This window comes from Alligator mississippiensis, chromosome 2 (assembly GCF_030867095.1).
Source record: "Alligator mississippiensis isolate rAllMis1 chromosome 2, rAllMis1, whole genome shotgun sequence".
Lineage (NCBI taxonomy): Eukaryota > Metazoa > Chordata > Crocodylia > Alligatoridae > Alligator > Alligator mississippiensis.
Window position 1 is genome coordinate 31829466 of NC_081825.1, and position 27895 is coordinate 31857360.

Sequence of the window (27895 nt, forward strand, 5' to 3'; positions counted from 1 at the left end):
CTTTGGATCATGAGAATTTAAGAAGTTGTTTAAAATGTTAAAAAGTTCAAATCCAGTTACACACATCCTAATTGGCGTACAGAACAAAAAATCTTCCAATATTGCTGTTTTGTGATTATACACAACGTATGCCATTAAATGAGCTTCTTTCAATATATCTGTTGCTTCATCCAACTGGATTGCAAATAAACTGAATTTCAATTGAGAGATCAGTTGTGCATTGATAGTTCCTGACAAGTCAGAGATCTGACAGCTGACTGTGTTGTCTGAGAGCAGGATCAATTTTAATTTCTTGGCCACACTGTCACCCAGCACACGTCAGTTGCTGCTGGGAGAATCAGTTTTTCCCCAGTTGTGTAAAACTTTTTATTCTTGGCAATATGCTACTTCTAATGCATTTGCAGGGGTGGATACCACATTTTTCATTGTGTTTTTTTGTTTGTTAATTTCCTGTGAGTTTCATTAAAAAAAATTCTCTGTTCTTTCCTACCAGAATGCAATGTTTTGTTTCTAAGTGGTATCTTAATTTTGTTGGCTTCAGGCTACCATTTGCCAAAGTTACTACACACAGTACACATGGAGGCCTAATTCCTCCATTGCCTACACTGTAAGTAAAACCAAAATTCAAATATGCTTCATCACATTTTCTTGTTCTTGCAGATTTTTTCTCTTTATCAGCTTCAGCCATTTTAGCTTCTGCCTTTCATTTCGGAACACTATCTTTCGGCAATAAGTACCAATCCATTTTCACCTCATAATCATATGAAAAATATCAAACTCACCGGCAGAATAAGCTGCACTGCACAAATGCTTGTTGTAATTTTTTTGTGTTGTAAGAGCTGGTATGATAGGCATGCTAAACCTGAAGGCGGGAAATGTATTTGTTGCCATGGAAATGAACACTGGCTTAATTAAATACATTGTAACACCTGTGAAATCAGTTGCAAAAGGTTCACTCATACTATTTCAATGTGTGATGTTATCAAATATCACATTCTTGTTATATAATAATAATAATAATTAAAACAAAGGAAAATATGCCTTGCACATAGCTGCTCTCCCCCAACATTCCTTCATAGCCCTTGGGGGCCCTGCCCCATAGTTTGAAAACTGCGGTGTTAGTGTCTTTTAGTTTGTTACTATGCTCTAATATGTTTCAGTGAAGTCATTGCCCTTAGGTAGCTAGGCAGGGGTAGTTAATGTTGTGTCAGCACTTCAATTACAATCTCTTTTTGCAGCATTGTTGAATTATTTTCACTGTGGGCCACAGTTCGCTAATAGAATTGCTTGAGTTGAAGTCAACATGTGAGCTTTTGTTTCTAGGTTATTCAGCTTTTCTCACTTTGGATTAAATTTATTTCCACTGAAGCTGATGTTGAAATTACTGTTGATTTCAGTGAGAGCAGTGGTTGCTCTGAAAATCAGGACTTGTAAATAGGTAGCTTTCTCTAGATTTAGTATCAAACTTTAGGGCCCCAAATTTGAAAAAAAAAAAAAAAATTCTTTTTCCAGAAGGGGGGCTGCTTCAGGTGGGGAAACTAGTGCTAAGTGCAGAGTATGTGTTACTAGGTTGCAAGGAGAGTGTGTGCCAAAAAGGCAGACAGCTAGGATAAAGGCTTTTGCTCTACTCGCTTGTATAAACTAATTCATGCTAATGGTCCTTTACAAGTCCCAGTTCACTGGACATGTGTTAACTATTTAGCTGCAGTCATATTTAACAAGATTGTAAAGTTAACATTACATGAATTATACACAGTTTATAAAATGATTATTTAGTCAGCGGAAAATTAAGTTCCTCAATGTTTTCTAAATCTGAACTAGGACATTCATCAGTAGAACTGCTACATTTTTAATCAACTCTACTGTCTTGCTGTAGCTATCATTCTAAATTGTCATCATTCTGCCAGACCTCTAGTTGCAGTATATATCTTAGAGTCACCAGCTCTACATTGCTAATTGATTTTTTTTAGCTCAGATTTAAAGCAAAGTGACATGCCATGTGGTATTTTCATCGAAGGACCTCTTACTTGCTTTTAACAAATGAAGCAGTTTACATATTAGGATGAATGATCTCACATTCTGCCTAGTGATCTTCAGTTACTTCAGACTGTTTTATTACTAGGGATATATTTTTGAAGCAAGCTTGTGGAGGAAAACAGTGAGCAAGTGGGTTGAGAATTCTGCTTATGTTGAAACTAGTCCATTCAGGTATGGATTTTTCCCCCCAGAGTTGTTTCATTTTATACTTTTGTTTACTCTGCTTGTAACAATATTTGGGACCCTTTCTTCTATGGTTCTAATTCACTAGTAAAGGGAAACATTTCCCAAGTTGAACCTCTAGAAAATTCCTACTAACAAGAAGTTGAATATATACAGACTATGGTTAGACCAGTGTTTCTCAAGCAGGGTGCCTCAAGATAATTTTCAGGGTTTTGGGGGTATGCAATATTATCATGGTTAGATCTGCAAATACATATACATGATTCACAAGATAAAACCTGAGATTTCAACTAGGAATCCAAGGTGTCAAAAACATCCTTATCTGTTATAGTCTTTCCAAGTTCTTTGCAACAGAAGAATTGTTCTATTATTTTTCTGTAGTCCAAAAATGAATGAAAGCTAAAAAGGTGGCATTTTCTAGTCCACCACCCCAATCATGTTGTTGTTGTTGTTGTTCCTTCACTTGTCCTGTCTAAACAGGGTCACAGTTGCAGATCCTGGATCTCCACCAGCTTTGGTCATAGGTATCTTCTTCCAACTCCTCTCTCATGTCCCCCTCTACTATATCTCTCCATCTCATTTACAGTCTTTCTCTTCACCTTCTCCCTGGTAGTGCTATTCTGGTAACTTCCCATGTATTCTTCTGAATTCCTTTGAACATGCCCATACCATGCCAGTCTTCTCTTGTGTACTTTTTTAGATGCCTCCACAAACTGTGACAGACCCCAATCATATTCTATGATTTCTTAATTATAGAGAAAAAATCATACAATCATAAGTTTGGAAGGTACTTCAAAGGTTATCCAGGACAACCATATGAAGAGATACAGGACTTGCAGTTAGGGATGCAAGTGTTTGTTCCTGTAGTGATCACCAGGTTCAATAAGCACAGGCATATATGAATGAGAACTAACAATAACCTTTATCTGAGGAGCTTTACACAAGACTCAGCAATTCCTTGGTTTCTCTAACTAGACACTTAACTGAGGGACCATCTCTCAATTACTAACTTCCACAAGTTTACTTAGTAGGGGCACCTTCAAATTATAACTACACTACAGTCATCACAGGGAAGGGTAACACCAGACAGTAACACCTTTAGCTGTAGGAAAGTTTGGATCTGAAAGTTGCAGTTCAAGTTGATTACTAATTACCAGCCATTATTATCTTTATATAGGTGAGTTTCTATGAATGATCTGGTTTCAATTTGCTCTTGCACCAGGTCTTTTGCAGAGCATAGCACTCCTTGCTTTCCTAGCTCAGTTTGATCATACTTTTCCTTCTTAAACAGTTTGGTTATTAAAATCATAGCCCAGGTTGAAGTTTATATCCATTCATTAATCAAATAAGCATAACAGCTTTAACTTAAAGTATTATTTTTACACAGTTCAAAGTATTTTAAGCAACTTTCAGAACATATCAGGCGCACAGCCTCTGCCCCAAATCTTTTCTGTACTCTGTGTGCCTGGAACTCCCTGAAATTCTCCTTGTTTCAGAAGCTGAACAAACCACTACATTTATAACACTGACTGACCAAATAACCTACTGATACTGAAGGCTTTGACCATCTGGTTTTAATTCTCACCACCAAGAAAAAGACAGACCTTTTACTTGAGACAATAACAGTGTATCAATTTTTGTGTTGATTTCTGTTACAGTCTAGCATTATTTGAAAAAAAAAACAACAAAAAAAAACTTAGAAAGTTATAAAGCATTGATTATCAAGCTGAGGAAACAGCGCATCAATTTGTGGGACTTTTTGACTTATGCCTATACGCTCTGAAATTGTATGCACACAGCTTGGCCCAAACGGTACATTATTTTCTGAGTAATTCAAGAGCAGTTTATGTATTCTGTTTAGTATTCTGAAATGCCACATAACACAATTTCTGATCATGTTAGTAGATATAGAAGGGTTGTGATTTCATACACAGAAGGCCCAATCCTACCAGTGTGTAAAACTTCTAATGATATTAGTGGGAACTACAGGCACTTAGGTTCAGAGCCAGTGAAGGACTTTGGTGTCCTGATTCGGATTTAGGCAGAATTAAGGTACCTAAGCCCAAAACTGAAATCCAGAAAATTCCTGTGTGCTGCTGCCTAACTCCATGGAGGATTGAGCTCCATGGGCATCTGTGGATTCATGACAAGGTGCGGTTAGCTTTAATGACCGCGTCCCCACATTGGCGGCCCATGTTCATTTTGGAATCAATAATGACTCCAAGATCCTTTTCTGCCTCTGTGCTGACGAGAAGGGAGTTCCCCAGCCTATAGATATGCTTCTAGTTCTTTCTCCCCAGGTGTAGTACCTTGCACTTGTCAGTATTGAATCCCATCCTATTCACAGCTGTTCTAAAATTTGCACTACTTGGGATCTTGCCCAAAGTTCCCCAAACCTCCTAAGATAACACTTAGCTGGAATCTGAAACTACTCCCGCATCACTTCATTGTCACTGTACAGTCATGCAGAACAAGTTTTGCATGGTTCTAGGGGGAGATTATAACTAGACCCACATTTACTCAAAACATTTTATGAACTTCATTGCACCTCCTGACAAATGTGCACTGACTTTCAAAATGGTCACAAAACCATAATTGTTTACTTGGTTTTGGATTTTCAAACAAAAGTTCGGGATGGGTCTCCTGCTGACTTGATATTGATTTGATATACACCTATTCTCATCATTTTTTATCCTCTTGCATATACCCTGTGCTGAGTTTACTCCTGCATATAGAAACAAATCTGGAAATCAGTGGTGATTCACACTGTACACCTAAGATCAGAAGGGACCAAACTATGAACAGGCTCTCAAATGAAATAGCTTAATCAGTTCCATATTTTACAGGTCTATTTCTGGAAATAGCACCAGCCTCTGTTTTGCACATGTATAATAATACTCTCTGTTCCTTAAATTGCCAATTGTTTGGCTGATTTTCTTTTTGTAATAATAACTCTAGATATTTCAGATTTAGACCCTATGTATTAGGTTGTCTGCAGTTATTTCGTTCCAGAGGATTATATTAATCAAGAAGGAGAACAGGCAGGTATTTTAAAGATTTTTAATTTTATGACTAAGCCTCCAGTGTACTGACTTGCACATGTGCCTAACTTCAAACATGTGAGGCATTTCACTGAACCCAATGGATTAGTGTTAAGCACGTACAGGCTTTGCAGGAACAGGTCTAAGTGGCATTTGTTTTGTAGGTTTGTGAATCCTAAACAGTGGGTCAAATGATAAGTAGATGCTAAATATTGTGTTTCACAGTGGGTGTGTCTACATGAGATGCTGACTGCAAAGTAGCCGGAAAAAAAACCAACTGTGCAGTAGCATGTCACAGTGTAGACAGTGCGCAGTGCATTACTGCACAGTGGCATCACCTAAAAGACATTCACTGGCACCACTGTGCAGTAACTCCAGTTAGTTCACATTTATTTAGTACTTGCTAATAGAAGTACTAAATAAATGTGCAGTAATGACTGTGCAGTAGCATCTTGTGTAGATGCACACAGTATAATTTGGATTCAAAGATGACTGATCTTGACGGCAAGGGCCTAGTTGAACCTTGGGAGATATTGGTGCCTCATTGACCTTGAGTAAATCAGCTAGGCCCATATCCACAAAGGTATGATTTTCCTGTCTATTGCCTATGAACTTCACATTTCACTTTGAATCAAAGAGAGTTAGGTGCCCATGTACTTGTACATGTTCTGCAGCTGAGCTCACAAAAGACCAGACAGAGTTCCGTTACAAGTGCAGCAACCCCTCTAGACATTATTGATTGTAGGGTTGGGTCTGCAAACTCTCTGGGCATGTATAGATGAAACGAGGGCCCTAATGAAGTGGTGGATTTTAAAAAACACCATTTCAATTTAGGGCTGATTAAAACCCCATGTTGTGCACACACCCTGCTGACTTACCTGCCTGTCCAGTGGGGAGGGGAGGGCGAACTGCCAGTGGGAGGAGCAGTCCTTGGGTTGCAGGTATTGGGGCTGGTGCTTCCCTCTGTGGCAGTGGCGCCCCCCCCCCCCCAGGCGGCACCCAGCTTGGGCAGTCCCACGGATCAACACAGCCGTGGAGGGAATCGCTGGGCCCCCACGCAGCTCAGGCAGGCAGGCAGGCTCTGGGAGGGGAAGGGGGGACAGATCAGGCTCACCTCTTTTCTTGCATGGAGCTTGCTTTCCCAGGCTGGTGCCAGGCTGCCTGCAGGGTTTTCTGAAGAGCCGTGGAGCTGCACAAAGCCTAGTGCTTTGCTCCATGGATATAGGGCAACAAACTAAAACTCCTCAAAAGAGTTTTAGATTGCTGTGCCCCAAGTTATTTAAGGTGCATTACACCACCGAATTTCCTACAGCAACTGGAATTAATCTGCACTATGCTGTCATGGCGTGCAAACACTGACACCATTAAAGCAATGCAAAAATATTTAGCCCATTTTAAAGTGTCATGCAAACACACCTCTTGTTTTGTCTATGCACAGGCTCACAGTGTCTCCATTCCTATTCTCTTAAAAAAATTGGGACAATTATACTTCTTCCTCCCACTTTTATTTTCTCTTCTGTTCAGATTGCAAGCTTTTTAGAAGGGAACATCTCATTATGTGTAGTCCTGATTTCAACAAATAATAAAACAACAACCATGAACATCAGGGTAATATCAGTGTGTGATTATTCTTTGTTCATTAACAAGCGTCTAGAAGGTAAAAAATGCACATTTGAAGTCACATAACATACCGGTATATTCCATGATGCTAGGCTAATTACATCATTTATATTCTAGAGAACGATGGCAAGGTAAAGCATAATTTCCTGAGCTTTCACTAGATACCTCTTCAGTGGAACATGAGTCAGAGCCTGAACTGCACAGCTTATTACAGTATTATTAGCATAAGTTGTTTTAGTGATATAGTAAATAATTCATAAGGGAATTTGCAAAAGCAAATATGTTTCTCCCCCCCCCCCCCCCCCCCATTTTCATCAGGATCAAAGGAAATTGTTCAGTTTCTTCAAATATTTGACTTATTAATGCAGGTACTGTACATTGTTTGCCACTCCATCTGTACTGTGTTTTGCTTTTTCAAAGTAAAGTGACTGATACCTTTGTGAAGTAATGAAACTAACAAAGAAGTTTGGAGAAACCTGATTTTCTAAGTTCATTCTCAAGAGAAAGTGAGACCAACAAAGCACGGTCGGGCTTAATTTGCAATATACAATGGACCAGATTTTTAAATGCCTTTAAAAATCTGGTCCTGAATGCATTCTGCACAACACTGACTTAATTTCAGCTGAAGTCACTAGGACCTTTTACTGCCATTGAGTTCAGTGAGAGCACAATCACACCAAAACTGAGCACTCATTATTATTTCCTATTTATAGTATGATACCACATAAGACCCACAGGTCGTGCCACATGAGCACGGATGTTTGGTTCCCCAGGGACAACTAGCTGTAGGATACCTTGTGCTGCTGGTACTTGTCCCTGGGGAATGCCTGTGCCTTGCACCCTCTGGTGCACAGCAGGTTATCCTGGGTGGGGTAGTGGAGGCTGGAGCTAGCCCTGAGATGGCCCCAGCACTCTTACCTGGGGTTTTGGGGGCCTCCTGGGGCTGCAGCAGTGTCAAGCCTGGCTGGCAGCTGGAGCATGGCTCTGGCTGGCCAGGCTCTGATTTTGGGTGGCACATGCTGTCCCAGCATACGCCACCCTGCTTTTTTTTTTTTCACAGGGTTTTTTACACCCTGGGATCTCCCAGGGTCACCCCCCCCCCTCCTACCTTGCAGTGTGGAGAACACCTGAATGTGCAGTATGTGGTGCTGCAGACTGTCACAGGGCACAAAGGTGCCCTGCTCCTAGAGGGGCAGAGGCTGCCTGGGAAGAGGCCCAGGGAGAGAGAGACAGAAGCCCAGGTGCAGGTTACTAGGGCAACAAGCCAGAGGGTAAATTAGCCTGCATCTGCACATGGTCAGCTGACCAGAAGGGGCAAGGCCCAGGCCCAGGTCCAGGGAGGGAGGGCAGTTCCCTGCCAGCAGCCAAGGGGGAAGGAGCTCTCCCAGAGCAAGCAAAGGGGAGAGGCTTGTCTGCAGGAGCAGCTTCCAATACTGTTAAGGAAAGGAGCATTCCCTGGTAGGGTTGGTCTGAGGTTATAGCCGAGCTGCTTGAATTTATGTTACAGCCCAGGGGCTTGTGTTTTGTTTATTGTTGTATAAAATCCCAGTGGTTTGGGTGAGGCTATTAGGGGAAGGAGGAGGTCTCATAGGGGATCCACGGCAGAGTGGGGACCCCAGAGCCAGAGAGGGCCTAGCGTTTGGGGTGCACCAACCCCAGCGCCAGAGAAGGCGCAGCATTTTGCAGGGCTGCATTGATCCCAAGCGCCAGTGAGGCGCCAAGCGAGACAGGGCTGCGGAGAGCCCAGGGAGGACAAAGGGGCCAAATTGCAACAAGGCCCAGACCGAACAATGTTGGTACCACCTGCGAGGCTTGGGGCATGGTAAAGGGGTGGTTGGAGCCATGCATACAGCCCATAAGGCTAGGGTGCCCCAAAACACCCACTTTAAAATGGGACCCACAAGGGGTCCAGGAGCCCACAGGGCCAGAGAATACAGCAAACTGTGTCCAAGAGGATATAAAGGCAGCCTCCCTACTATATAGTTTCCATCAAAGACGTGGCGGGTGAGAATCAAGGATGCCTATTGAACCAACTTGGCATGGTAAGGGGCCTTGGAAGATCACAGCCATCCTTTAAGACCCCATCCCGTTGCACAGACATGTCTGCGGCACCACATGCCACACGACCATGCTTGTCTGAATGTGGCCAGAGGCACCAGAACCTTGTGTTAGGCTTTGCACTTGCACAGAATAGAAAGCTCTCATACCCCAAACTGTTTACAATGTAAATTATTTCAAATCCATTTTATACAAGTAATAATAATTCAAGAGAGATAAGCATTAGCAGTAGGGCTGCAAAATGAAAATTAAATATAGATTTAAAAGAGCTCTGAGTTTTCTGATGAATGAATAATGTTTTGCTTTTACAGAGTGTGATGGGGCCATCTCATGGGTGGTCAAATCATTGGCTTGCTCACCTGTTTAGGGTAGTCTGCCCACCTGCTTTACCTTTGATGTACCTAATTAGTAGATGTTTACAAGGTGCGAGGCTGCTCATTTATTGCCCTATGCCAAGGGCATAGTCCCTGGCTCTGAACCTCCCCTTATACCATGTTCCATGCCTCACAAATGGCATCCAAATTACTCCGAACTCCCTCAGTCCCATTGCTGGGCCTGCACTCGGCCTCTGGCCCAAACTTGGCCTCAGGTGTCCGAAGACTTATCTTGGCCACATGCCCCCCTCATTGGGGCCTCACACTATCCTCTTGCTGGGTTAACTACTCTGCCCTCTCACTGGGGCTTGCTCTGTCAAACTACTGGGGCTGGCCTATGCACAGTCCTTCAGACCCCTCACATGGACCCTATTCTGTGCAGCCCCCGTGCAGCCCTTCAGGCCTGCCTGCGAAGACCCTACTCTACGCCATCTATGCACAGCCCTTCAGGCCCCATACGGGCCCTACTCTAAATGGCCTACTGTGCAGCTGTTCCCTCACATGTCCTCCCACTGAGACCATCACACCACCTCCTTACTGGGGCTACTGTTCTGCCTTCTGCCTGGGGCTCTCGGACTTATGCCTCTTGGGTCTCAGGCTTGATGACATACCTGCACCCTTCCCCTGTCCTATCTACAGGGTAACCCACCAGATCATGGGGGCTGCGGCTATAAGGCATCCCAACGTTGCCTTTCACTAGGGAGGCACTGGTGTGGCATTTCCTGGGGATCACACCTCCAAAAGCAGCCCCACCCCACCATCCAACTTTAGCAGGGTATAGTTTTAGGTCATGCCCCAGGACTAGGACACTCCTCCATGCCCATAGTTCCTACCCTGAACCTTGGGTTTACAGTGAGGCTGCTCAGCCCCAACTTGTAATCCAGGAACTCCCTTCTGCTCATGTGACTGCCTCATTTAGCCACACTGAACCTGCCAGCTTCTCCACAGCCTGTTTAAGCCTCTTAAAGTGTCAGGCACCAAAGGTACCCTGCGACAGAGTTTCAAAAGGTTCAAAATGAAGATCATGTGACACTTCCAGATTGTGCAATGGTAATTACCATTAGTACAAAGTAGTACAATGGTAATGGTAATTACTATTATTACAAAGCATTCACCATTTTAGTGGGGAAATGAAGGCACATAGGAAGAGTGAACATAAAATGTTTCAGGGAGGCAATATTCATTCCCAAGCCTAAACTATCATTTCATACAGAAGGTTCATAGATTAGATTCATAGATTCATAGATGTAGGGTGAGAAGGGACCTTGTAGAACTTCTAGTCAGACTCCCTGCCCTGGGCAGAAGAGAAAACTGGACTCAAATAACCCCAGCTAGGTAAATAAATGTCAAGCCTCCTCTTAAAGACCCCCAAGGTAGGAGCCAGCACCACTTCCATCCATGGTTCATCCATGTGGTCTTCCTTTCAGGGTTTGCCTCAAGCACAGGGTTCAAACCTGCTCAAAACTCAGAGAAACTCCATCACAACTATGAAATTTAATCTGACTTAGGTTGAAGTCAGAATAAAAATTATTCTGTTAGAGTGAATTATATCTTGTGTCTATACACTAGATTCTTCCTGGCAATGTATCAAGGCACATTAAGAAAACTTTGAAGGAATGGAGAATGTATTTCTAGGTTGTTACATTCAATTCTCGATCTCAAACCTCATCCAAAAGGAGGGAGAGGGAATGTTCCCATCTCCCTGGCCTTTGGAATGTTACTAAGTTAGTAACTGGTCATGGAATAATATTGATTAAGGAGAGAAAAGATTTTCATATACTCATTAAATTTAATAGGAACTTTCCTTAGCATTTGCATTAATTTTGAATAGATAAACCAGGTAGTCCTTTTTTTTTTTTTAATTACCCCTCTGGAAGTATACTCTTGACCTCTGCATCATGTGTTTCTGTCTGTACTGTCCAAACTAAATTCATTTGAGTTTCTTGAGAGCTAGGACTTTTATTTCACTATTTTTGTGCAGCACCAAGCACACTGTTATCAAGCAAATAAAAAGAAACATAGAGCTCAACTGTGCTTGCATATATAGAAGGCCAATCAATGTAAACACAGGGTATCTCTAAATAGGAGAATAGCGGAAGCCAGATGGCATGAAATCACTGATAGCTGTTTCATAAACTTTTTCCTGCAATCAAATCTAATTGAAATAACACTAGATTGTAGGCTTTAGCAGGTGGGCAGCACACACAGCTGCTTCTTCCAATTTATTTCCAAAGAATACATACATAAAACATTTCACAGGGGATGACATATGGAAAAAAAGGTTAACCCAGATGGAATGCTCTCTTTGGATCTTCATTTTGCCAACAGATTTCTAAAGCCTGCATCTTTAACAATATAGGCAGAAACATTTTCTAGCACAGTTGTATTATCTGCAGCAATGTAATACAGTAGACATGGGCAGTTTCATTTAGGCCATGCAAGAGTCTTCAATTTTGATTTGTAGCTCATAAAAATAATACAGAGTTTGCCCAGGCAGGACTTTTATAGGTCGCCTACTCTATCCCCCTGTAGAGGCACCATTTGTCATAGCTGTTGATATAACATGAAGTGAGCTCAAGTTCACAAAAGCTTATGCTGTACATATATCTTATTTAGTTAGTCTGTAATATGCATATCTGTCTTCTGCCTAACTTCAGACTAACACAGCTAACAACCTCTCTTAAAATACCTCCAGTGAACAAGTTTCTATCTCTAGCTACCTTCCTCCAATGCTTCACTATTCTTACAGGTAAAAGTTTTTTTCCTAATGCCTAGGAAAAAAATGGTTGAGTCTGGGTTTCTAGCTGTAAATTATGCCAATTTCTTTTTATCCCACTTCCAGAATATATGGAGAAAATTCACTGTTGTTTTTTTTTTTTTTTTTTTGTGCCAGTCTTTATACATACTGAAGGAAAGTTTTCATGTTCTTGGTCTTCTCTTTAGTAAACAAAAAAAAAAAAATCACATTTCTTGTATTTTCTTCACATATGCCCTGTTTTCTAGATATTTTATCATTCATGTTGCTCCCCTTTGGCCTTTCTCTAATTTACCACTATCTTCCTTGAATGTGGTGCCACAAAATAGACATTGTATAAACTACTGCACCCTCTGCAGTGCTGAATAGAACAAGATAATTATCTACCTGTCTTAAAAATGACCTGTTAATAAATCCCAGAATGAGATTTTCTATTTTTGTGATAGCAGTACATTGTGGAACATCCCAGAAATTCCCAGATAAGCTAGAAAATCCTATAATAGTTCTCTCCATAAACACTATGTAACATAGGTATATTTGGCAGTTTCACATGGCTTTGACCAGAATTGTGTTGTTTGGGAAGAATTTGACTTCGATGTTGTAGGTGTGTTTGAAACCAGTGTTCAAAGCAGAACATGAGGAGAGAGGATATGAAAGAGAGAGAGAGAGAATGTGGATAGAATGGGTGACTATGGACCCTAAATATACAAAAGGCTTATATGTTATGGCTGTGTCAAGCTTTGGGTGCTGATTCGATTTGGAGGAGATTCAGGCCGATTTGGCGTCTGAATCTCTGAATCAAATCAGAAGACCAATAAAAAGGTCTGAATCGATTCAAAGCTCTCTGAATCAATTCAGAAAAGATTCAGAGAGCTTCAGTGATTTGGGCACTCCCCGCTCATCAATGCAGGGAGCTGGACCCAGACTCTGTGCTGGTAAGCAGGAGCAGGGGAGGGGGGGTTGGAGGAGGGGTAAAGGGACCGGGGGGGATCCTTACCAGTCCTTTACTCCCGCCCACTATCTCAGCACCCCCCTCCATCGCTGCCCCACCCACCCCAGCTCCTGGTTTAAAAAAAAAACAAACAACAGCCCCCACTCACCAGCTGCTGTAGCAGTCTTGGGGCTTCTGGGGGCTCATGGCATAGACCCCACACACAGCACAGGGCAGTGGGGATGGCCCCCTTGCCTGACAAGAGCTGATGAGACTGCAGCTTTCTTTCTTTTTTTTTAAACTGGGAGTTGGGACTGGGTGGGACACCCATGGTGGGGCTAGGGGGGATAGGGGGATGCATGGGGAAGTGGAATGCAGCATGGGGCAGCAGGATGCAGTGGGGATGGCGCCCCCACCTAGCAGGAGCCGGTGAGTTCAGGGCTTTATTCATTTTTTTTAAAGAATTGAGAGCTGGAGCCGGGCAGGGCAGCCATTGACAGGGCTGGGAGAGCAGGCAGGGGATGGGACCTGTCCAGTTCAGAAATTCAGCCGGTTCAGCAGAATCTCCAAATCAGATTTGGCTGAATCAATTCGGGATAGTGATTTGAATCACCAAATCATATCACTGTCCCCCGAATCGGCCACATCCAAATCCAAAGTGAATACTAGTCATTTCAGACAGACCTACTATATACATAGGGTGACTATATGTTCTGGTTTAGCCAGGACTGTCCTGGATTTCATAGGCCAGTCCTGGCTGGCTGTTGAGAATTATAATGGGTGTCCTTAGAAATGCAAGGGTGTGGGGTGCATTCTGGCTGACAGCTGGAGCAGCATAAAAGACCTTGCAGGTGGGCAGGCAGGCACTGCTGCCTGACACACCACCCTGCCCCCACCCCTGCCAAGGAGGGGGCAGTATCCTGGGATGTCGCAGATGAATGTCCAGGATTTCCTTAAGGTGAGCATACTTATATGAAAATTTAAAAAAAAGCAAGTTTCCCATTATTCTACTCAGTACAATAACTGCTTTAGACTAATTCCTAATGTCCATTCTCTTCATAGTTTGTTTTACACGAGACATGCATTTTTAATGCAATATAAAGACACACAGGGCTTCCTCCAGCAGTATTTGTAAGATAATTTGTTTCAAAGCTTCAGTCTAAAGAATCATGACTTTCCATTGGCACCACAAGAGAAATCAGGAGAGAGACAATAACACTCTATAGTAAGACTTCATGTAAAATATGCCATTCAATATCTCTGAGCTCTTGGACTTCAGATATATAAAAGCAGCCTTCTGATTCCTTCATAAATCAACTGTTCTGTTCAAAAGAACAGTATTTTCCCAGAAAGTAGATCAGGAAGCTAGTAGCAATAGCACCATTTAGTGGGAGAAGCTGTTTTGAAGCAGCACTGAGAGCGAGCCGTGGAGTGATATGACTTAGCAAGAAATAAACAAGTGCGAAGTGAATGCTTTTAAAAGAACCTTTCTCACTTTTGTGACAGAGAAACCAGGAACACTCAGAAAGAATCAGTGACAAAAAGACCCAGAAAAGGTGGCTGAGTCTCTGGGGGGAGGAGGGAGCAAAAAGTTTACAAAGCTTCAGAATAGTACAGAATCAAGATGGTCCTTTGAAATGTTTTAGTTAAGAAAGATCAAGCTCACACTTTAAAATGTAGCAATTGTTTCTATTATCATTTATGAGTCACCAGATAATTAAAAAGTCCAGTCCATACCCTGTTGAATTTTTGGCCTAAAATAGATATAACACCAAATAACCACCGTAACAAAGCAATATTGGTGAGGGATTATGCAAGGTTAATAAAAATAAAGTTGTGAATTAGGCTAGGCCTTCATTGCCTTGTTTTCAACCTGTTTTTTTTTTTAAATAATTTTAGATGGCTTATTGAAAAAAATGTTTTTTTTTGTGTGGAACAGTGAGTGTAGGGATGATTTCATAGGAGGAAATGGAAAAAAGAGGACAGGAGGAGTGATGAAGATAAAAGGCAGGAAATATGCAGATCGAGCCCTTAGTATAGATCCCAGTATTTTAGTAATACCTGGTTCCTATGTATCACCTACCATATATAGATCTCAAATGCTGCTTGCAGACATGGAAAAAAAAAAAGGCACTTTACTTTCAGCTCCATGAGCTCCTGAGCCAAGTGCAGCACATACCCAAAAGAGGCATTACATTAGTTTGACTCAGTTCACCTAACACCAACATCTGTATAGATTGGAAGCTTCAGCCAGGCTTTTTGGCACTTTTATTTAATAACTGATTGAATCATCTTTAGATGAAAATGCAAAAAAGCCCTGCTGAAGCTCCTGATCTATACAGATGTTGGGAGCCAGGTCTTACTGACATGCTTCCTCTTCTGGTAAAGCACTGGGGTTTTGGGGGTTTTTTTTCATGTCTGCAAGTAGCCAAAATGCTTAAAATGGAGATTTGGATCATTTTACAGATAAGGAAACAAGAGACACATGAGGCATGTCCACACATGTACGCATGTGCGCTTGCAGCAGCTCAAATAGAAGTGGTGCAAATTTGAGCCTGGGCTTTTTGCCACAGGACACGTGCTCGGACATGCACTTTATTGTGGAACAAATTGTGTCACTTTGTTGCACAAATTGCTAGTTTCGTGCCCCTGGAGGCTTAATCCAAATACCTCAAGGAGGGAGTCACACATTCAGGCTAGGTCCGTTATAAGTTTATTGATCGCGCAATCGATCGACAAAGGGGTTAAGTAACCCAAAGCAGAGTCGACCCCAGGGTACTGTCCGGGGGTCTTTTTATAGCTTATCTAGACAAAGAACCTTGCAACTATTGGTTGTCTTACGATTTCTACAAGCTTCTATTCAAGACGTCATAGTTTCCAAAGGTCATATCTAAGCTTCCACAGGATGTCGGAGTTCAAAGGTTGCTATGCTCAACTTATTATGGGATATGTCGCACCTGCGTGTTTTGCACAGGGGTACTGCGGTAAACTTGGTACCCTCTAGTAACCCCCTGTCTTCGTGTAACTCTAGGTTACTGTGCTAGTTCTAAGTGTTAAGCAGGCCTTAACCTATATGCAGAAGCTACTTGCAAGCCGTACTGGATACAGAAGCATATTGCAAAAGTAAAGCATTATGTCTAAATCTAGGCTTTGTGTCTAAAATCTAGCGTATTTGTACCACAACTTGGGGCAAAATAACACTGCCTAGCTCCTCCCGGATCCGCAGCCAGGGGGAGATAGAGCCCGCGCCAGCACCTGTGCTGTCCCCAGAAGAATAAAAAGCTGCCCTAACCAGTAGCTCAGAGCTACTTGCCCTCAGGAGCTTCAGGGGGAGAAGCCTCTGGGAGGAAGTTGGCCATGCCCCTTCCTGTCTCAGGTGGCAGTGGTGGCTGCTGCTGTTGCTGTTGCTGCACGCTTGGTCTCAGGAGCTCCTGGGGTGAAGATGGCCAGGCGTTTTCCTGCCTCTGGCTACTGCTAGCTGCTGGCTTCTTCTCAGGATGTTTAGGAGTGAGTTGGCTGCATCCTTTCCTGCCTTGGGTTGCTGCTGCTGCTGTTGCTGCCTCCCACCATGGAGGGGTCTTCTGCTGCATGCTGCTTCCCTGCCCCTCCCCCTTGGGGAGGGGCCTGCTACATGGCAGTGCACCCCAGCTTCTGCACCTCTGTTGCAGCCTGCTGCCAAGCCAGCTGCCAAGCTGCAGTCAGGGGACAGCCTGGGGAAGGAGACTGCACTGCCTGTAGGCCCTTCCATCCCCACCATCACTGCCAGAACCTAAAGGTGCCTTGCCTACCTCAGCTGCCTTGGCAGGCCAACCCCCACTTTCACCTCCACTTTCACCAGAAGCACACCCTGAGTGGTTGAACTGGATGGCTCCCACCATCACTACTACCACTACTGCTGCTGCTGCTGTTGCCCCCTCTCAGGAGAGAGGGAGATTCCCTGCTACACCACTTTGCACCACCTGACACCACACCTATACTGGGTTACTTCCTAATTGACTGAATGCTCCTGCTCTCCCCCACAGCTACCTCACTGCATCTGATCCTGCTTTGTCTTCCTGCCTACTGCTGTGCTGCTGAGTGCCTGGCTAGAGGCCTGTGGAGCTTCTGGACAGATCTTCAACAAACAAAGCCCCTCCACCACTCCAGCCATCTTTTACATTTGTCTCAGCAGCCTTCCCTGTGCATTCTGGCCCTTGTGTTGTAAGTCCTGTGGTCCAATCCCCCTGCCCTGGTGTTTGTTGTGTGGCTGAGTAAGCCAGCTCAAATTTCCCCAGCTCTTGTGTGTGTGTTCCCCCTCCCCCACATTCTCAAAGCAGAGGCCTCCCAGTTGTTTTCCCATGGAGCTGTAGCTTACTGAGCTTCAGACCCCTTCCTCCCTACCCCCCTTCTCCCCGACAACCCCAACTTGCCCCTATTAGATTCACCAGCTCCACTGGATATTATGTTTTTTCTTTATTGTCTTCCCTGCCCTCATGTGAAACAATGCCAGGGCAGAAAACTTCTGGGGGGGCAGATGCCCCCACTATGGGGGTAGATCCCAGCAAAGCCCCCAAGGGGATACATGCCCCTGCAACTTCCACCCCGGAGGCAGAGTCTGACCAAACTCCTCCATAGTTTCATAGCTGGTAGGGTCAGAAGGGACCTGAGCAGATCAATGCCATGAGCAGAAAAGAATTCTGGGGTCAAATGATCCCGGCTAGGTGTCTATCTAGCCTCCTTTTCTAGACCCCGAGGGTAGGAGTGAGCACCACTTCCCTTGGAAGTTGGTTCCAGATCCTAGCCACCCTGACTGTGAAGTGTTGACTCTTGATATCTAGCCTGAATCTACTCTCTGTCAGTTTATGGCCGTTATTCCTCATTATTCCCGGTAGTGCTCAGGGGAACAGGGACTCTCCCATTGCCTGCTGGTCCCCCTTGGTCAATTTTTAGACGGCTACCAGGTCCTTTCTCAGCCTTCTCTTGTGGAAGCTGAACATCTTCAGGTCCCATAGCCTCCCCTCATATCCTTGCTGTCCCCTGATCATGCGAGTGGCCCTCCTCTGGACCCTCTTGATGCTGTCCACATCCCTCCTGAAGTGTGGTGCCCAGAACTGGACACAGTACTCCAACTGCAGCCTGACCAATGTTGCATAGAGGGGGAGGATCACCTCCTTGAACCTGCTCATGATGCATCTGTGGATGCATGACAAGGTATGGTTAGCCTTCCTGACTGCATCCCCACATAGAATCATCGAAGTAGGGTTGGAAGGGACCTTATAGATTTTCAAGTCCGACCCCCTGCCTGGGTAGGAGGAAAACTGGGTTCAAATGACCCCAGCCAGGTAGGCATCAAGTCGCTTCTTAAAGACCCCCACGGTAGGAGCCAGCACCACTTCCCTTGGAAGTTGGTTCCAGATCCTAGCCACCGACTGTGAAGTAGTTCTTACGGGTGTCTAATCTAAACCTACTCTCCAACAACTTGTGGCCATTATTCCTTGTTATCCCAGGGGGCGGTAGGGGAAACAAGGTCTCCCCCAAACCCTTCTGGTCCCCCCTAGTGAGTTTATAGACAGTCACCAGGTCCCCCCTCAGCCTTGTCTTGTGAAGGCTGAACAGTTTCAGGTCCCATAGCCTCTCATTGTGGGGTCTGCCCTGCTGTCCCTGGATCATGCTGGTGGCCCTCCTCTGGACCCTCTCAATGTTGTCCACATCCCTCTTGAAGTGGGGTGCCCAGAGCTGGACACAGTACTCCAGCTGTGGCCTGACCAGTGTCGCATAGAGGGGAAGGATCACCTCCTTGGCCCTACTTGAGATGCACCTGTGGATGCACATTGTCGGCTCATGTTCATCTTGGAATCAATAGTGACTCCAAGATCTTTTTCTGCCTCTGCACTAACAAGGAGGGAGTTCCCCAGCCTGTAGGTATGCTGCTGATTCTTCCTCCCCAGGTGCAACACCTTGCACTTGTCAGTATTGAAACCCATCCTGTTCTCAGCCTGTTCCTCTCCTCTATTGTGCCAACTTCTCCCCACATCTTAGTGTCATCTGTGAATTTGAACAAGGTGCTTTTCACCCCCTTGTCCAAGTCACTGATGAAGAGGTTGAACAGTGCGGGCCCAAGGACTGAGCCCTAGGGAACGCCACTGCCCACATCCCTCCAGGTCAAAAATGACCCATCCACCACCACTCTTTTGGTGTGGCCCTTCAGCCAATTAGTAACCTACCTGACCATGTAGGCATCGACACCACAGTTGCCTAATTTTTTAATGAGAATGGGGTGAGAAACAGTGTCGAAGGCCTTCCTAAAGTCCAGAAAGACTATGTCCACTGTGACACCTGCGTCTAAGGCTCTTGTGACCTAGGCATAGAAGGCCACCAGGTTTGTCTGACAGGACCTGCCTCTAATGAACCCATGCTGGTTGACCCTAAGCATAATCTTCCCTGCTGGTCCCTCACAGATATGCACCTAGCTAATTTTCTCAAGGAGCTTCCCCAGGATTGAGGTAAGACTAATGGTTCTATAATTTCCTGGGTCCTCCTTCCTCCCTTTTGTGAAAATGGGGACCACATTGGCACTTTTCCAGTCCCCTGGCACCTCGCCAGAGCACCATGAGTGCTCATAAAGCCGTGTCAGGGGTCCCTCAATGACTTCTGCTAATTCCTTCAGTACTCTGGGGTGGAGATCGTCAGGACCTGCTGATTTGAACATGTCTAGTTCCACCAGAAGTTCCCTGACTAGGTCATTACTGACCCTGGGCCTGGCTGTGCCTCCCCTGGGACCGTTGGGGATCCCAGTTGGGGGGATGACCTGGTCTCTGCTCAGAAAAATGGAGGCAAAGAAATTGTTAGAGATTAGCTTTGTCATCTGGTGCAACCACCAGATTTCCTAGTATGTTCTGCAGGGGCTCCACGTTTCATAGTTTCATAGTTGGAAGGGACCTGAGCAGATCATCAAGTCCGACCCACTGCCATGGCAGGAAACAGTACTGCAGTCAAACAACCCCGGCAAGGTGTTCATCCAGCCTCCTTTTAAAGACCCCCAGGTTAGGAGCCAACACCACTTCTCTTGGAAGTTGTTTCCAGATCATAGCCGTCCTGACAATGAAGTAGTGCCACCTGATATCTAGCCTGAATCCACAAGCCTCTGCCAGCTTGTGACTATTATTTCTTGTCATTCCTGGTAGTGCTTGGGGGAACAGGAACTCTCCCAATGCCTGCTGGGCCCCCCGACTAGTTTTTAAATGGCCACTAGATCCCCCCTCAGACTTCTCTTGTGGAGGCTGAACAGGTTCGGGTCCTGTAGCCTCTGCTCATACGGCCTACCCTGCTGACCCCTGATCATGCAGGTGGCCCTCCTCTGGACCCTCTCCATGTTGACCCTCCTCTGGACCCTCTCCACATCCCTCCTGAAGTGCGGTGCCCAGAACTGAATGCATTACTCCAACTGTGGCCTGACAAGTGTTGTATAGAGCAGGAGGATCACCTCCTTGGACCTGCTCGTGATGCATCTGTGGATGCATGGCAAGGTATGGCTGGTCTTCCTGATTGGTCCCCACACTGTCAGCCCATGTTCATTTTGGCATCAATAATGACTCCAAGATCCATTTCTGCCTCTGCACTGACAAGAAGGGAGTTCCCCAGCCTGTAAGTATGCTGCTGGTTTTTCCTCCCCAGGTGCAGTACCTTGCATTTTTCAGTGTTGAAACCCATCCTGTTCTCATCTGCCCACCCCTGTAACCTGTCCAGGTCCGATTGCAGCCTATTCCTCCCTTCTAGCGTGCCCACTTCTCCCCACATCTTAGTGTCATCTGCGAATTTGAACAGGGTGGTTTTTACCCCCTCATCCAAGTCGCTGATGAAGATGTTGAACAGTGCGGACCCAAGGACTGAGCCCTGGGGAACCCCACTACCCACATCCCTCCAGGTTGAAAAAGACCCATTCACCACCACTCTCTGGGTGTGGCCTTCCAGCCAATTAGTGACCCATCTGACTGGGTAGGTATTGATGCCACATTCTCCTAGTTTTTTAATGAGAATGGGGTGAGAGACAGTGTTGAAGGCCTTCCAAAAGTCCAGAAAGACTATGACCACTGCAACACCTGTGTCCAAGGATTTTGTGACCCAGTCATAGAAGGCCACCAGGTTGGTCTGACAGGATCTGCCTCTAATGAACCCATGTTCCTTGTCCCTGAGCATAATCTCCCCTGCTGGTCCCTCGCGGACATGCACCAGGATAATTCTCTCAAAAAGCTTACCCAGGATCAAGGTAAGACTAACTGGCCTATCGTTTCCTGGGTCCTCCTTCCTCCATTTTTTGAAAATGGGAACCACACTGGCCCTTTTCCAGTCCTCTGGTACCTCACCAGAGCACCATAAGTGCTCGTAAAGCCGTGCCAGGGGTCCCACAATGACCTCTGCTAAATCCCTCAGCACTCTGGTGTGGAGATCATCAGGACCTGGTGATTTAAATACATCTAATCCCTCCAAAAGTTCCCTGACTATGTCTTCTTTGACCCTAGGCCTGGATGTACCTCCCCTGGGGCCTACAGGGATCCCAGTTGTGGGGATGACCTGGTCCCTGCTCAGAAAAATGAAGGCAAAGAAATTCTTAAATAGGTTAGCTTTGCTGTCTGGTGTGATGACCAGATTTCCTACATTACTTGGTACCTTCTTTTTACTCCCTATATATTTAAAAAAGGACTACCTGTTATTGTTGATCTTGGTTGCTAGTCCCAGTTCCATCTCCACCTTAGCTTTCCTAACAGCCCCCCTACAATCTCAAGCCAAGGAGGTATAATCCTCCCTGGTGATAGTCCCTCCCTTCCTTTGGGTGTATGCCTCATTTTTAGCTAGGAGACATTCCTGGATGCTTTTGGTGAGCCATGGGGGTTTTTGAGTACTCTTGCCCCCTTTGATCTGCATTGGGATTGTCACCCTTTGGGCTTGGAGGATCATCTCCTTAAAGAATGACCACTCTTCTTGGACTCCCAACTCCCCTCCCTTCCAGGACCCCAGAGCCTCCCCAACTAGCCTTCTTACCTCATTAAAATCTGTCCTCCTGAAGTCCAGGGCTGCTGCCTTGCTGCAGGCTTTTGACACCTTGCATTGGATGGTGAATTCCAGTAGGCGATGATCGCTATCACCCACGTGGTTGAGCACCCGCAGTCCCCTCACCAGGTTGTTGCCTGTGGCCAGGACTGGGTCCAACAAGGCATTTCCCCTGGTGGGACTGTGCACCTCCTGGGTTAGAATGAGGTCCTGTAACTTGGCTGGGAACCTACGTGAGCGGTCAGACCTGGCTGACTACTCTTCCCAGCAGATTTCTGGATACTTTAGGTCACCCATGATCACCACATCCTTTGACTTAACTGCCTCCACAAGCTGACCTGAGACTTCCCAGTCTAGCTCTTCTCTCTGGTTGGATGGCCTGTAGTAGACACCCACCATTAAGTCCCTTTCCCCCCAACCTCCTTGAATTCTGACCCAGAGCACTTCAGTCTGCCCCTCCTCTGACCCAGTGTTGTTTGTTGAGGATGTGTACTGCTCTTTGATGTAGAGCACCCCCCCCCCCCACTTTCTTCCCTGTTCTATCTCTCCTGTACAGCCTATAGCCCTTGATGTTGACTGCCCAGTCATGTGTTGGATCCCACCAAGTTTCAGTGAGCCCCACTGTGTCTGTGTTAGCTAGCAGGAGGGTAAGTTCCTCCTGCTTGTTCCCCATACTACAAGTATTGGTATAGAGGCATTTAAGGCCTCCTGAAGGTGCATGTGCTACCCCCCTATTCCCAGGACTATCTGGGCCCCTGTCTCTTACCTGGGTATTTCTTGCGCTCCTTGCCTGTCTTGGCTGGCATGTTCTTGTGGGTGACTCTTGTTTCAGTGTTCCGTGGCTCCCTCCATCCTCATCATCCCCTTCCCCCAATGAGCCTAGTTTAAAGCCCACCAGGGGTGGAGAAGCCTGCAACCTCTGCTTCAGGGGCAGCTGGGACTCCAGTAGGGAGCCAACAGGTCCAGGGGGTGTCCTCTGGCCAGCCCCCCGCCCCCGGAGGGGTTCCCAAGCCCCCTCTCCCATCATCAGGGACCAAGGGTAAGGGCAGTGGGAAGGGCTCCTCTTTAGCCTCCTAAACAGCTGGGAGTGGGAAGGGAAAGGGCCCTGCCCCTAAGCCTAGACCACCATTGCCTGAGGGGATCAAGTGCACTATAGTGTAGTAAAAACCCCGGTGTTTGGGGGTTTTTTTTGGTGTTTATTTTAAAATGCATTCCTTCCCCTTCCCCAACCATTTCTGACCTTTTCTCTCCCTTGCTTTTCCCTATAGATAAGTATATGTAAGCTAAGATGTAGGATAAGCTTTAAACATTTTTATTCTGGTAGCAAGTTTTTGGTTTTGGATATCCACTGTTTTATATTGTATTATTATTAGGTTTATATTGATTCTTACTGATGTATATCGTATTATTATCATTTTTATATTGATTTTTATTGTTTCATATGGATATTGTATGGTTTAGGCCTGTGTTTGTAAGTGAACCAAAGTCATGTCAAGTCTCCATCTTGTGTCCTCTGCCTGGGCATCCCCTGTGTCGCAACTGTATGAGTCATGTATCCCTCCCATGTAAATTGGTTCCCGGATGAATGAGTGTGATTGGGAATGATTGATATACAATGGTAGCAGGCCTCTACTGAATGGCCTGTAATGGCTGGGCCACCGCCTTGCATTGATTCATCCAGGATCCACGGACCTCACCCAGGAACAGAGACAAGACGAGCATTTGAAAGACAAAAGACCCGGCAAAACCAGCAACTCTCACCATTACAGACACCTGAAACTGCACATCCTTGCATGAAGCACACATGTTCAGTACACCAGGGGCTGACCCTTGCCTGGGCATGCCTCCTGTCACTAGGGTCACACAAGATATGCCCCTATAAAAAGGGGCAGTGAAGACAGACCCAGTGGGATGCCCTCTCCATCTGGACCAGCACCATGCCACACTACCTATCCACCCAGAGGCCCTGCCGGCGACTCCTCTCTGGCTTTCCACCTTCAGGCCTTGCAGCAACTGCTGTATGGTGTCAGTGGCCACATGGCATGGAGCCACCTGGGGCATGCTTTCCACTGCTACTTCCAGGGGCTTTAATACAACTGGCAGCTCCTCAGTCTGTGGGGCTTCTCCCTGCAGGACCTGCGAGGACTGCCAGATTTCTACCGGGACCTAATCTGGGCCTGGAGGCTGGTCTCTGCCTCCAGGTGCTCCACAACAGTCACCCAGGGTGCTGACCTGCTCATCAAGCCCCTCCTCTGGAACCCCCGCTGGAGGTGCTGATGGCAGAGGCACCCCAGTAGCGACAGAGGTTGATCCTGGCTGGTGTCACCCATATTGGAGACTTCCTGGACTATGATAGGCAGGAGTGAGTGGACCCTGCTACACTGGCTTGGCACATGGGTCTGCCCATGACATGTGCAATGTGCCATCTGGTCCAGGACATGAAATCTGCCCTACCTCCTGACACCCTTGCCTTTGTTGACCAGGTCCTGTGCAGCAATGGTCCCTGCCTGCTTCCACCGCCTGGTGTCCTCTAGCCCACTGGAGTTTGCCATGGGATTGGCGCCTTTCCCAACTTCATGGTGCTCCCTCCTCCACCACCTGAGCTGGCTGGAAGACAGCAGACCAGTCTGCTTTTCCACTTTCCGTCCCTGCCACCTCTACATGCTCATGCACCACACTGTCCATCATGCTGCTCTCACATTCCGCCCAGACACCAAGTGGGGAGACCTGCTTGGCAAGGGTGTGGCTGGGGCACCCCATTGGCTGAGTCTATATATACTCCACCCTCATCCACAAGCCACTGGGGCCCTCAGCTGGTGGCTTCTCCATGGAGCCATCACCATAGGCGTGTATGTGATAAGTTTCTTGGACGCCCCAGTCTTCATGACCCTCAAGTGTGCCAGGCTGCAGCCCCTCCACCTCCAGAGCCTCCTGTTGAGGTTCTGGTTGAATTTCATCCCCCAGCTTTTTGTTTTTGGTCACCCCATCCATGGCCCCACCAAGTCCCGGGACCTCCTTGTCAACCTTCTCCTGGCCCTGGCCCTGGCTAAGTGGGCCCTGTATTTGACCAGGAAGGAGGCTGTGGCTGGGAAGGTGCCTGGAGACTGTGGAGCCACTTTCCTCTCACTTGTCCATGTATGTTTCCAGGAAGAGCACCAGTGGGCAGCATCCACTGGCTCCTTGGATGCCTTTGAGGACCAGTGGGTGCAGCCCAGGGAGCTCTTCTTGGTGTCCCCCTCAGATGCACTTGTTTTCACATTTTGACCCTTTGACCCACACAACACTCCTATCCTGTTTTTTCATTAATTGTCCCAAGTATTTTGTTGTAACATTTACCCACTAGCCCCCATACAATAGGGGCTACTCATTAGCTGGGTGGACCTTAGGGCCCACACTATTTTGAATGTTACAAATAGACAGAAGCTTCTGAGGTCCAGCCACTTGGTATCTGGGGACACTAGCCCCTTGTGTCAACTAGACTGCTGAAGCAGCATCCCAAATTCACTTTTTAATATACCTCCAAATCCACATTCTTCCACAATTAGAACAAAAGAGAGAGAGAAAGGGAGATTGATCAGACAGGCAATGTTTTATTGCTATATTTACAATGTTAAAGAAATTTGGAAGCCTACTAGTGTCTCTAGTATCATTATAAAATAAATCCTAAATATCTATGTTTTAATGGTTGCTTTTGGTTTCCTTATCACATGGAAGCTGTGTTATAGGGGATGTGGGGTTTGCAGGAGGGGGTGGGAAGGGGATTGGGTGCATGTGTGTGGAGGGATGTGAGTCAGTGTGTGGGTAGGTGTTGGGGGACTGTGGGTGTGGGGGCTGCTTAGGAGGGGTGAGTCCTCTGCATGAATGCTGCATGCCCCTGGCAGCTGGTGGGGCACAGAGGCCGTGGTTGTGGTAGGAGCATGGTGGCAGTGGTAAGTGGGGAGGTCCCACAGGCACTGCCAGCACTGTCAGCAGTGGGGGGAGGCGTGGCGATCGCCAACCGGGGGTCAGTAACCACCCGCAGACTCTGCCGGCAGTGATAGTGGTGGCCAGTGGCAATTGCTGGCTGCCCACAGATGCTGCTGGCAGTGGGGGGGGGGGGGCAGGGCAGGGGGCAGAGGCAAGCGGTGACAGTCCACAGGCACTGCCAACAATGTTGGCAGCAAGTTTTTTAAGGGGACCTGTGTGCACCCCCTATGCATTGCCAATGGTCCCCTTCCCCACACAAGGCAGAGCACCCCCCCCAACACATGGACTACCCTGCCAGCAGGGTCCCAGGCCCCTCAGGGGCTACAGCTCCACCCCCCAGCTCCAGCACTGGTCTCCAGCCCCCTGCTCATTCTCTTGCTCTTCTCCAACCTCTGGAGGCTGGAGATGAGTAGGAGAACAAGCAGGAGGCTGGAGAGAATAGGAGAATGAGCAGGAGGCTTGTTCTCCTATCCCCTGTCCATTCCCCACCATCTCCCTTTTATTCCCCTGCCCTCTGTTCATTCCCCCAGCTCCCTGCTTGCTCTCCCAGCTGCACCCACCCCCACACTCACCAGCAGTAGCAGAGAATGAGCACGAGGCTGGAGAGAGCAGTGGAAGCCTCCAGCTTATGTCCATGGACTTGTCTTCAGCCTCCTGCTCTCTCCACCCACCCTTCTCCCTCTCCTGCTTGTCTCCAGCCCCAACCCCTGTTCCCTCTCCCAGCCCTCCCCCACACACTCACCAGCAGTAGCAGCGAAGGAGCAGGAGGCTGGAGAGAGCAGTGGCTTGTCTCCAGCCTCCTGCTGGTCTCCAGCCCCCTGTTCATTCACTTGCTTGTCTCCAGCCTTGGGAGGCTGGAGATGAGCAAGGGAATGAGCAGCGGGCTGGAGACAGCAGGGGAATGTCTCCAGGGGCTGTCTCCAGACTTCTGATCATTCCCCTGCTGTCTTCAGCCTCCTGAGGCTGGAGACAAGCAGGAGGCTGGAGACAAGCCCCTGGAAATAAGCTGGAGACATTCCCCTGCTCTCTCCAGCCTCCAGCTCATTCTCTGCTACTGCCAGTGAGTGGGGGGGGGGGGAAGGGGGCTGGGAGAGGGAATGGGGAACAGGGAGAACAAACAGGGAGTTGGGAAAGGTCCCCTCCCTGTTTCATCCCCCCCAACCCCCTACTTACCTAGCAGAAGCCAAGTCTAGGTCCCTGCAGCTTGCACCATTGCGTGTCTACCATGGGCAGACAGCATGCTTCAGGACCGGGAAAAGGGCCAACCACAGAGATGCTGTGGCAGGCTGGCAGATCATCTCTGTGGAGGATCAAGCCTCTAGTTGCCTCAGGGCAGAGTCTGGGACCATGCCCTGACTCGCTTTTTCCCCTGTGGTATTCTTTGACCCCTGGATATCCAGGGGTCTATTTTTGCTCCCCTGCTGCAAATTTCCCCCACAGAAACTGAACCTAAGGCTCCTGAATCCTGGGTCAATGCCCTAGGGTAAGTACAGATCTTCAAAAAGCCCCTGGCAGAAATGCTCTAACTTACCACACTTTATTCAAATCACTGTAAGTTACAGGGGATGCCAATCAAGCAGATGTCCAGAGAGGTGATACTTCTTCTCTATGTGACTTTGGTCAGGCTGCAGTTGGAGTACTGCGTCCAGCACTGGATGCCGCACTTCAAAAGGGATGTGGCCAGCCTGGAGAGGGTTCAGAGGAGGGCCACCTGCTTGGTGAGAGGGCAGCAGGACAGGCCCTATGAGGAGAGACTGAAGGACCTGAACCTGTTCAGCCTCAGCAAGAGGAGGCTGAGGGGGGAGCTGGTGGCTGCCTACAAACTCATCAGGGGAGATCAACAGCAAATAGGTAGAGCCCGTTTTTCCCCAGCACCACCTGGGGTGACAAGGAACAATGGTCA

The 27895-nt window shown here is 46.8% G+C and overlaps 1 long non-coding RNA gene across 1 annotated transcript in view; it reads left to right on the forward strand.

The window, feature by feature from the left end:
• LOC132248516 (uncharacterized) overlaps positions 1 to 25708 on the forward strand; it is a 195368-nt gene extending 169660 nt beyond the window's left edge. Inside the window, exon 4 of the long non-coding RNA XR_009459719.1 lies at positions 17022 to 25708. This is a non-coding gene — a long non-coding RNA (uncharacterized LOC132248516). The remainder of the gene's footprint in view (positions 1 to 17021) is intronic.
• The last annotated feature ends 2187 nt before the right edge of the window (positions 25709 to 27895 follow it).